The sequence below is a fragment of the Rattus norvegicus genome, chromosome 2 (genome assembly GCF_021556685.1).
Source record: "Rattus norvegicus strain SHRSP/BbbUtx chromosome 2, alternate assembly SHRSP_T2T, whole genome shotgun sequence".
Classification (NCBI taxonomy): domain Eukaryota; kingdom Metazoa; phylum Chordata; class Mammalia; order Rodentia; family Muridae; genus Rattus; species Rattus norvegicus.
In genome coordinates this window covers 133,566,488-133,578,698 of record NC_141535.1, presented here as the reverse complement: position 1 = coordinate 133,578,698, position 12,211 = coordinate 133,566,488, and the positions used below count along the sequence as shown (strand labels likewise).

Sequence of the window (12,211 nt, the reverse complement as noted above, 5' to 3'; positions counted from 1 at the left end):
AGGTCAGGACAGAAGACTAGTATGGTTGTCTTCTGAGAGGCCCAACAAGCAGCTGACTACAACAGAAGCAGATACACCCAACCAATGTACTAAAATTGGGGACCACTGTGGTTGAACTAGGGAAAGCCTAGAAGAAGCTAAGGAGGGCTACTCCATAGGAAGACCAGCAGTCTCAACTAACTGGGACCCCTGAGATCTCTCAGACACTGAGACACCAACCAGGCAGCATACACTAACTTGCCAAAGACCTCTGACACATATACAGCAGAGGACTTCCTGGTCCAGCCTCAGTGAGAGAAGACACACACACATATCCCTTGAGAGACTTGATGCTCAAAGGAGTAGGGAGGCTCCTGGGGTTTCAGGGGTGGTGCATCCTTTTGGAGACAGGGAGGAGGAATTGGATGAGGAAATATGGCAGGGTGTATTGGTGGGGTTAAAAACTGGACTGCAAAAAAAAGTAATAATAAAAAAGAAAAGAAAACCAAATTTTCCAATCAAAAAATGGGCCATGGATCTCAACAGAGAGTTTGTAGTAGAGGAATATCAAGTGGCCGAGAAATGTTGAAAGAAAATTTTCAACATCTTAGCCAGTAGGGAAATTCAAATCAGTACTACTTTAGGAGTCCATCTCATATTTATTAGAATAGCTAAGATCCATAACAGGTGGCTATAACTATGACTAAGATTGAGAACACGTGACATTTCATGCTGGCAAAGATGTGGAGCATAGGGGACACTCCTCTATTGTTGGTGGGAGTACAAACTTGTATACAAAGTGTGAAAATCAACATAGCAGTTCCTCAGAAAGTTAGAAATTTATCTACTTCAAGACCCCACCAATACTAATCCTTGGCATAAAACCAAAGAATGCTCCATTGTACCACAAAGATATTCACTTAACTATTTATAGTGAATAGTCAGAAACTGGAAACATCATAGAAGTCCTTCAGTTAAAGATTGAATAAAGAAAATATGGCACATTTACACAGCAGTATGTTACTCAGCTGTCTAAAATTTAAATGGGTGACATAAAATTTGCAGGCATATGGATGCACCTAAAAATCAGCCCAAGTGAGGTAACAAAGACCCAGAAATATGAACATGATATGCACTCACTTACAAGTGGATATGAACTGTTAAGTAAAGGATAGCCAAGCTTAAATTCACAGGTCAAGGCTAGGTACAGAGGAGACTATGCAGGAAACGTGGATCTCCCTGGGAAGGGGAAATAGAATACAGTTTGAAGGTGGACTGGAAACCTGTGGGAAGGAGTAGGGGAATCAAGTCAGGTAGAAGGGAATGTAGGTAGAAATGGCTGGAATTGGGAGGCTTTGGGAAAAGGGTGTAGAAATCAAGTGTAGTAGAGACTTCTGGGATCTATGAGTGCAATTCTAGTGAGGACTCCTGAGAATGAAGGTCAAGGAGTCTGAACTGAACAGTTTTTGTAGCTAGGCAAGTCTTCCACTGGTGGAACTGAGTTGTTAGCCCAAGGGGCCCTGCAGACACCTCATAATAACCCATGTTGATGTTAGGATAGAAGTCTGTTTTCAGAAAACAGGAAACTCATTGCTGAGGACAATATCCATACAGTTTGTTAACTGTAGAAAGGTTGAGTTGGAGACTGCATGGAGCTTTTGCTCCTGTGTTTTAATCTCTTTGGAATAGAAAGTAGTCTGCAGGCTACAGAAATAGAAACCTAGACACAAGTCCCTTAACCTAAATTCTGTTCTGATAACAAGATGTGTTGGGGCAATGGTGGCAGAGAAATTGTGGGAGTGGCCTGATTGGTTTAACTTGAAGCCACACTACTAGATGGTGTCCATGCACTATACTACCTAGATGGCCAGAAAGAGGAGACTGGAAAATCAAGAGACCTAGAGTAGAGCCAAACACAATTAAAAAATTGTTAGTGAAATGATTTCTAATGATCTTCTGCCATACTCATAAATAATAGATCAGTGCATGTCCAATCATCCTCAGAGAGGCTTTCTAAGGTAGCAGATGGCAGTGGGTGCAGAGACTCACAGCTGGACATTATGCAGAGAGAAAGCCTAAATTGGAGGTCTCCATTAGGTCCTTTCTTTTTTTCTCTCAGAGATCAGGGAGCCTAGGGGAACAGAGAGGAAATATTGCAATCATCAGTCAAGAGAGGACATGAGGAGAACATGGTCCACTGAATCAACTAAGCAGGGCTCACATGGGTTCACAGAGACAGACAGCAAGCATGGGGACCCGCATGTGTGTGCACCAGGTCCTCTGCATACATTATGGATTTTATCTCCGTGGTTTGTGGAAACAGGTGTGGGTCTGTGATCCTTCTGCTTTTGGGACTCTTTTTTCTTTTCTTTATTAATCATTTCATTTGTTTACATCTAAAATGATATCTCTCTTCCTGGTTACCCCTCTACAAACCCCTCATCCCACATCTGCCATCTCTTCCCTCTCCTGCCTCCCTTTTATCTCTATGAGGTTGCCCCCACCCCATGCATCCATTTTTTCCTGCCCCACCACCCCAGCATCTCCTTACACTGAGGCTTCAAACCTCCCTAGGACTAAGGACTACCAGTCCCACTGATGTCAGATAAGGACATTGTTTACTACATATGTATCTGGAGCCATGGATCCCTTCCCATACACTCCTTGGTTGATGGTCTAGTCACTGGGAGCACTGGGTGGTCCAGCCAGCTGATGTTATTCTTCCTATGGGATTGCAATGCCCCTCTGTCCCTCCAGTCCTTCCTCCAGTTCTCCCACTTGGTTCACAGAGCTCAGACTGATTGTTGCCTCAAATCCCAGCAATTATATGATGGCTCACAACCATCTGATGCACTCTTCTGGTGTGTCTGAAGACAGCTACAGTGTACTCATATAAAAAAATAAATAAGTCTTTAAAAAGTAAAATAAAATAAAGCATGGGACTGTCTTCTTAATACTGAGTTGCCTTGTCAACACTCACCACAAGAGTTTTGCCTTGTCTACAAGAGCTAAAGAGAGATTTTACCTTGTATTATTGTATTTTTGATTCTTTTTGGCTGTCATCTATTGGACTCCTTCTCTTTTCTGAAGAGAAAATGGAGGGGAATTGGTCTAGAGGTCAAGGCAGGTGCAGGTGAAGCAGGGAGGAGTGGAGGGAGAGGAAATTGTGACCAGGACATGCTGTATTCTTTTTTTTTTTTATTAACTTGAGTATTTCTTATATACATTTCGAGTGTTATTCCTTTTCCCGGTTTCCGGGCAAATATCTCCCTAGCCCTTCCCCTTTCTTATAGGTGTTCCCCTCCCCCCATTGCCGCCCTCCCCCCAACAGACTAGTTCACGGGGGTTGAGTCTTAGCAGGACCCAGGGCTTCCCCTTCCACTGGTGCTCTTACTAGGATATTCATTGCTACTTATGAGGTCAGAGTCCAGGGTCAGTCCATGTATAGTCTTTAGGTAGTGGCTTAGTCCCTGGAAGCTCTGGTTGATTGGCATTGTTGTACATATGGGGTCTCGAGCCCCTTCAAGGTCTTCCTGTTCTTTCTCTGATTCCTTCAACGGGGGTCCTATTCTCAGTTCAGTGGTTTGCTGCTGGCATTCGCCTCTGTATTTGCTGTATTCTGGCTGTGTCTCTCAGGAGCGATCTACATCCGGCTCCTGTCGGTCTGCACTTCTTTGCTTCATCCATCTTGTCTAATTGGGTGGCTGTATATGTATGGGCCACATGTGGGGCAGGCTCTGGATGGGTGTTCCTTCAGTCTCTGTTTTAATCTTTGCCTCTCTATTCCCTCCCAAGGGTATTCTGGTTCCCCTTTTAAAGAAGGAGTGAAGCATTCACATTTTGATCATCTGTCTTGAGTTTCATTTGTTCTAGGCATCTAGGGTAATTCCAGCATTTTGGCTAATAGCCACTTATCAATGAGTGCATACCATGTATGTCTTTCTGTGATTGGGTTAGCTCACTCAGGATGATATTTTCCAGTTCCAACCATTTGCCTACGAATTTCATAAATTCATTGTTTATGATAGCTGAGTAATATTCCATTGTGTAGATGTACCATATTTTCTGTATCTATTCCTCTGTTGAAGGGCATCTGGGTTCTTTCCAGTTTCTGGCTATTATAAATAAGGCTGCGATGAACATAGTGGAGCACGTGTCTTTTTTATATGTTGAGGCATATTTTGGGTATATGCCCAAGAGAGGTATAGCTGGATCCTCAGGCAGTTCATTGTCCAATTTTCTGAGGAACCTCCAGACTGATTTCCAGAATGGTTGTACCTGTCTGCAACCCCACCAACAATGGAGGAGTGTTCCTCTTTCTCCACATCCTCGCCAGCATTTGTTGTCACCTGAGTTTTTGATCTTAGCCATTCTCAATGGTGTGAGGTGAAATCTCAGGGTTGTTTTGATTTGCATTTCCCTTATGACTAAAGATGTTGAACATTTCTTTAGGTGTTTCTCAGCCATTCGGCATTCCTCAGCTGTGAATTGTTTGTTTAGCTCTGAATCCCATTTTTTAATAGGGTTATTTGTCTCCCTGCGGTCTAACTTCTTGAGTTCTTGGTATATTTTGGATATAAGGCCTCTATCTGTTGTAGGATGGGTAAAGATCTTTTCCCAATCTGTTGGTTGCCGTTTTGTCCTAACCACAGTGTCCTTTGCCTTACAGAAGCTTTGCAGTTTTATGAGATCCCATTTGTCGATTCTTGATCTTAGAGCATAAGCCATTGGCGTTTTGATCAGGAAATTTTTTTCGAGTGCCCATGTGTTCCAGATGCTTCCCTAGTTTTTCTTCTATTAGTTTGAGTGTGTCTGGTTTGATGTGGAGGTCCTTGATCCACTTGGACTTAAGCTTTGTACAGGGTGATAAGCATGGATCGATCTGCATTCTTCTACATATTGACCTCCAGTTGAACCAGCACCATTTGCTGAAAATGCTATCTATTTTCCATTGGATGGTTTTGGCTCCTTTGTCAAAAATCAAGTGACCATAGGTGTGTGGGTTCATTTCTGGGTCTTCAATTCTATTCCATTGTTCTATCTGTCTGTCTCTGTACCAATACCATGCAGTTTTTATCATCATTGCTCTGTAATACTGCTTGAGTTCAGGGATAGTGATTCCCTCTGAAGTCCTCTTATTGTTGAGGATAGTTTTAGCTATCCTGGGTTTTTTGTTTTTCCAGATTATTTGCAAATTGTTCTGTCTAAGTCTTTGAAGAATTGGATTGGTATTTTGATGGGGATTTCATTGAATCTGGAGATCGCTTTTGGTAAAATGGCCATTTTTACTATATTAATCCTGCCAATCCATGAGCATGGGAGATCTTTCCATCTCTGAGGTCTTCTTCAATTTCTTTCTTCAGTGTCTTGAAGTTCTTATTGTACAAATCTTTTACTTACATGGTTAAAGTCACACCGAGGTACTTTATATTATTTGGGTCTATTACGAAGGGTGTCGTTTCCCTAATTTCTTTCTCGACTTGTTTCTCTTTTGTGTAGAGGAAGGCTACTGATTTATTTGAGTTAATTTTATACCCAGCCACTTTGCTGAAGTTGTTTATCAGCTTTAGTAGTTCTCTGGTGGAACTTTTGGGATCACTTAAATATACTATCATGTCATCTGCAAATAGTGATATTTTGACCTCTTCTTTTCCGATCTGTATCCCCTTGATCTCCTTTTGTTGTCTGATTGCTCTGGCTAGAACTTCAAGAACTATATTGAATAAGTAGGGAGAGAGTGGGCAGGCTTGTCTAGTCCCTGATTTTAGTGGGATTGCTTCAAGTTTCTCTCCATTTAGTTTAATGTTAGCAACTGGTTTGCTGTATATGGCTTTTACTATGTTTAGGTATGGGCCTTGAATGCCTATTCTTTCCAGGACTTTTATCATGAAGGGGTGGTGAATTTTGTCAAATGCTTTCTCAGCATCTAATGAAATGATCATGTGGTTCTGTTCTTTCATTTTGTTTATATAATGGATCACATTGATGGTTTTCTGTATATTAAACCATCCCTGCATGCCTGGGATGAAGCCTACTTGTTCATGGTGGATGACTGTTTTGACGTGCTCTTGGATTCGGTTTGCCAGAATTTTTTTGAGTATTTTTGCGTCAATATTCATAAGGGAAATTGGTCTGAATTTCTCTTTCTTTGTTGGGTCTTTGTGTGGTTTAGGTATAAGAGTAATTGTGGCTTCATAGAAGGAATTCTGTAGTGCTCCATCTGTTTCAATTTTGTGGAGTAGTTTGGATAATATTGGTATGAGGTCGTCTATGAATGTCTGATAGAATTCTGCAGTAAACCCGTCTGGACCTGGGCTCTTTTTGGTTGGGAGACCTTTAATGACTGCTTCTATTTCCTTAGGAGTTATGGGGTTGTTTAACTGGTTTATCTGTTCCTGATTTAACTTTGGTACCTGGTATTCCTCTGGGAAATTGTCCATTTCCTGCAGATTTTCAAGTTTTGTTGAATATAGGCTTTTATAGTAAGATCTGATGATTTTTTTGAATTTCCTCTGAGTCTGTAGTTATGTCTCCCTTTCCATTTCTGATTTTGTTAATTTGGACACACTCTCTGGGTCCTCTCATTAGTCTGGCTAAGGGTTTATCTATCTTGTTGATTTTCTCAAAGAACCAACTTTTGGTTCTGTTGATTCTTTCTATGGCCCTTTTTGTTTCTACTTGCTTGATTTCAGCTCTGAGTTTGATTATTTCCTGCCTTCTACTCCTCCTGGGTGTATTTGCTTCTTTTTGTTCTAGAGCTTTTAGGTGTGCTGTCAAGCTGCTGACATATGCTCTTTCCTGTTTCTTTCTGCAGGCACTCAGCGCTATGAGTTTTCCTCTTAGCACAGCTTTCATTGTGTCCCATAAGTTTGGGTATGTTGTACCTTCATTTTCATTAAATTCTAAAAAGTTTTTAATTTCTTTCTTTATTTCCTCCTTGACCAGGTTATCATTGAGTAGAGCATTGTTCAATTTCCACGTATATGTGGGCATTCTTCCCTTACTGTTATTGAAGACCAGTTTTAGGCCGTGGTGGTCCGATAGCACGCATGGGATTATTTCTATCTTTCTGTACCTGTTGAGGCCCGTTTTTTGACCAATTATATGGTCAATTTTGGAGAAAGTCCCATGAGCAGCTGAGAAGAAATTATATCCTTTTACTTTAGGATAGAATGTTCCATAAATATCTGTTAAGTCCATTTGGCTCATGACTTCTCTTAGTCTGTCTACGTCTCTGTTTAATTTCTGTTTCCATGATCTGTCCATTGATGAGAGTGGGGTCTTGAAATTTCCTACTATTACTGTTTGAGGTGCAATGTGTGTTTTGAGCTTCAGTAAGGTTTCTTTTACGAACGTAGCTGCCCTTGTGTTTGGGGCATAGATATTTAGGATTGAGAGTTCATCTTGGTGGATTTTTCCTTTGATGAATATGAAGTGTACTTCCTTATCTTTTTTGATGACTTTTAGTTGAAAATTGATTTTATTTGATATTAGAATGGCTACCCCAGCTTGCTTCTTCCTACCATTTGCTTGGAAAGTTGTTTTCCAGCCTTTCACTCTGAGGTTGTGTCTGTCTTTGTCTCTGAGGTGTGTTTCCTGTAGGCAGCAGAATGTAGGGTCCGCGTTGCGTATCCAGTTTGTTAATTTATATCTTTGTATTGGGGAGTTTAAGCCATTGATGTTGAGAGATATTAAGGAATAGTGATTATTGCTTCCTGTTATATTCATATTTGGATTTGAGGTTATGTTTGTGTGCTTTTCTTCTCTTTGTTTGTTGCCAAGACGTTTAGTTTCTTGCTTCTTCTAGGGTAGAGCTTGCCTCCTTATGTTGGGCTTTACCATTTATTATCCTTTGTAGTGCTGGATTTTTAGAAAGATATTGTGCAAATTTGGTTTTCTCATGGAATATCTTGGTTTCTCCATCTATGTTAATTGAGAGTTTTGTAGGATACAGTAACCTGGGCTGGCATTTGTGTTCTCTTAGGGTCTGTTTGACATCAGTCCAGGATCTTCTGTCCTTCATAGTTTCTGTCGAAAAGTCTGGTATGATTCTGATAGGTCTTCCTTTATATGTTACTTGACCTTTTTCCCTTACTGCTTTTAATATTCTTTCTTTATTTTGTGCGTTTGGTGTTTTGACTATTATGTGACTGGAGGTGTTTCTTTTCTGGTCCAATCTATTTGGAGTTCTGTAGGCTTCTTGTATGCCTATGGGTATCTCTTTTTTTAGGTTAGGGAAGTTTTCTTCTATGATTTTGTTGAAGATATTTACTGGTCCTTTGAGCTGGGAGTCTTCACTCTTGTATACCTATTATCCTTAGGTTTGATCTTCTCATTGAGTCCTGGATTTCCTGTATGTTTTGGACCAGTAGCTTTTTCCCACTTTACATTATCTTTGACAGTTGAGTCAATGATTTCTATGGAATATTCTGCTCCTGAGATTCTCTCTTCCATCTCTTGTATTCTGTTGGTGGAGCTTGCGTCTACAGCTCCTTGTCTCTTCTTTTGGTTTTCTATATCCAGGGTTGTTTCCATGTGTTCTTTCTTGATTGCTTCTATTTCCATTTTTAATTCCTTCAACTGTTTGATTGTGTTTTCCTGGAATTCTTTCAGGGATTTTTGTGACTCCTCTCTATGGGCTTCTACTTGTTTATTTATGATTTCCTGGAATTCTTTCAGGGATTTTTGTGATTCCTCTCTGTAGGCTTCTACATGTACTATAAGGGACTTCACGTCTTTCTTGAAGTACTCCAGCATCATGATCAAATATGATTTTGAAACTAGTTCTTGCTTTTCTGATGTGTTTGGATATTCCATGTTTGTTTTGGTGGGAGAATTGGGCTCCGATGGTGCCATATAGTCTTGGTTTCTGTTGTTTGGGTTCCTGCGCTTGCCTCTCGCCATCAGATTATCTCTAGTGTTACTTTGTTCTGCTATTTCTGACAGTGGCTAGACTGTCCTATAAGCCTGTGTGTCAGGAGTGCTGTAGACCTTTTTTCCTGTTTCTTTCAGCCTGTTATAGGGACAGAGTTTCTGCTTTCGGGCGTGTAGTTTTTCCTCTCTATAGGTCTTCAACTGTTCCTTTGGGCCTGTGTCTTGAGTTCACCAGGCAGGTCACTTGCAGCAGAAAAGTTAGTCTTACCTGTGGTCCCAAGGCTCAAGTTTGCTCGCAGGGTGCTGCCCACGAGCTCTCTGCGGCGGCAGCAACCAGGAAGATCTGCGCCACCGTTTCTGGGAGATTCAGTGCACCAGGGTTCCAGATGGCGTTTGGTGTTTTCCTCTGGAATCAGTAATGTGTGCAGAGTGCAGTCTCTTCTGGTTTTCCAGGCGTGTCTGCCTCTCTGAAGGTTTAGCTCTCCCTCCCACGGGATTTGGGTGCAGAGAACTGTTTATCTGGTCTGTTCCTTCAGGTTCTGGTGGTGTCTCAGGCGCAGGGGTCCTGACGCTCTTGGGCCCTCCCCCACGGGAACCCAGAGGCCTTATACAGTTTCCTCTTGGGCCAGGGATGTGGGCAGGGGTGGGCAGTGTTGGTGGTCTCTTCCGCTCTGCAGCCTCAGGAGTGCCCACCTGACCAGCTGGTGAGGTCTCTCTCCCACGCGGTCTGGGAGCAGAGAGCTGCTGTGGGCCGGGATCTGTGGGTATGGGACTCCAGGTAAACACAGGGAGTGCCCGGTCCTAGAGGAATTCTGCCTCTGTGTGTCCCGAGTTCACCAGGGACATGCTGTATTCTAAAAGAGTCTATCTTTAATAATAACAATACTGCTACTACGACTACGACTACGACTACAACTACGACTACGACTATGACTACGACTACTACTACTACTACCACCACCACCACTACAACTACTTCTACTACAATAATAAATTAGTTATCCATAAAAAAAGAAGAAAAACTATATAACTCTTCAGATCCTCATCAACAGAAAACCATTGTTTAAAACCTTATTTCCTTTTGAGCAGTAATTTTAATTTTCAAATGTTAAATAAATGAATCATGAGTGCATTCATTTTTAATTATTTCTCAATTAGCCCCAGTTCTATTTGTAGAATATTTACTCAATAAATAATTAGTTGTCATCTCTTTCTTTCATATGATACATAAAGTTATATGTATCTTCAGAAATTCAGTAAACAGCTCTAAGACAAAGCGCTATCTATTTCAGCAGTGTGGATGCAGGGCACTCCGTGATTATCATGGTGTCCTGTGCTGGGCCTTTACTTAAGTCACTGTCTGTGTATTCTGATACTTGAATTTCCTTTCCCTTTTTCTCAAATATTAGGCCTTAGAGTTATTTCCCTTCATGTCTGCCTCATACTGCTGCTCCTTATTGTCAAATGTTTCCATGGGTTCTCAGTCTTAGTTTACATTGAAAGTTTTCTTGTGGCTCAGCACCTGGGAAACATAGCAAGCCAATACCTCTACATCTTTTGTTTCTTCCTTTTTCTGCCAAATGAGAGTCTGGTGTGGAAAATAGTATCCATGTGATATATTTCCACTATGATTTTTCCCTGCAAATGGCATATTAGTTGTTTTTCTTCTTGGTTCAACGAAACAACTGACAAAAACAAATTTTTGGCTCACAGTTCGAGGATACAGTCCCTCATGGCAGAGAAGTCATGGTGGCAGGAACAGTATACAGCTGTTCATACAAATCTGTAGTCAGGAAACAGTGAGAGTCAAAGGTCTGTATTAAGATTTCTTCCATAATTATTCATTCTAGGACCTCAACAGATGTTTCCACTTAAATTCACCTACTTCAGAACACTTTCAGAAACATGGTCACAACTCTGTGATTCCAGATCCTGTGAAACTGACAATATTAACAATTATACATGACTTTTCCAACTTGGGCCCGACAGAATGGCTCCCGCAAAGAAGGGTAGTGAGAAGAAGAAGGGCCATCCTGCCATCCACGATGTGGTGACCCGAGAATACACCATCAACATTCACAAGCACATCCATGGAGTGGGCTTCAAGAAACATGCTCCTCAGTCACTCAAAGAAATTCGGAAATTTGCCAAGAAGGAGATGGGGACTCCAGATGTGCGCATAGACACCAGGCTCAATAAAGCTGTCTGGGCCAAGGGAATAAAGAATGTTCCGTACCTCACCCGAGTACGTTTGTCCAGAAAGCATAATGAGGATGAGGATTCACCAAACAAGCTCTACACACTGGAAACTTTCGTGCCTGTTACCACATTCAAAAATCTACAGATGGTCAATGTGGATGAGAACTAACTGCTGAATGTCAAATAGTTACAGAACTGCCTCCAGAAGGAAAAAAAACAAAACAAAATTATACATGAGCAAGTTATTTCTGTCTTATTGCCTACAAAAAAGACCACACAGTAATCTTCAGAGATTTTTTTCGTTTGTTTGTTTGTTTTTTTAAAGTCAGTCTTGTGCTTTATTATCATTGTCTCAGGCCTTGACTACGCACTTGCACAGTGGGTACAGCTGCTCCTTCCACTGCTGCTTCTTGGTCTTCAGCTTCTCTAAGTGCTTGGTGAGCAAGGCACACAGCTCTTGTCTTCTTGGGTCCCAGGTACAGGGGCTTGTACTTCTTTCCATTGTAGAATTTCCTGAGGTTTTCCTTTTGTGTCTGATAAATGACAGTGAGCACATGGGCAATGGATTTGCATATGACTAATGTCTTGGACAACTTGGACAGGGAGGAGCCTGTCACTTTGGCGATGCAAAGCTGGGATGTTCAATTGTTTCAATAACTCCCCCTTCTTCTTGTCTGGCAGGTCCCGAGTCTTAATCTTGGTCATCTTGGCCGTTGTTGCATTGTTCATGGCTGAGGCTGCCTGGTTCGAGAACTAGAGATTTCTTATACTCCTGTCCTATGAGTACTAATGTAGCTAATTTAGCAGACATTTTGTGAATGCATGTTCCTTAACAAATAAAAAAAGATGGGCATTCTGGTATTCTCCAAAATGCTATTCTAGCCATAGTAGGCACAGCCTTAGTTTTAGGTTTCACCAACATTTGAGTACATGCACAGAGCAAGGAGCTGTACTGGCCTAGTTCATATTGAGAAAAGCAGCCGTACCAGGATTGCTGTGAGTAGCTATTTCCTATGATTATGAGACTGAGGCCATACCTACTTTTCTCAGATAATGAATGATCAAGTAACTAATCAATAAGCATAAGCAACACTACCCCAAATAAACCTATGTATCTACATAGCACGCTTTAAACATTTGCTCCATATTTACAGCAACA

At 41.3% G+C, this 12,211-nt stretch overlaps 2 pseudogenes; one reads left to right on the top strand and one right to left on the bottom strand.

Annotated features, from left to right (window-relative positions):
* The first annotated feature begins 10,843 nt into the window (after window positions 1-10,843).
* On the top strand, window positions 10,844-11,221 carry Rpl31l11 (ribosomal protein L31 like 11; annotated as a pseudogene).
* A 183-nt stretch (window positions 11,222-11,404) lies between these two features.
* On the bottom strand, window positions 11,405-11,757 carry LOC108350247 (60S ribosomal protein L35 pseudogene; annotated as a pseudogene).
* Window positions 11,758-12,211: the final 454 nt, after the last annotated feature.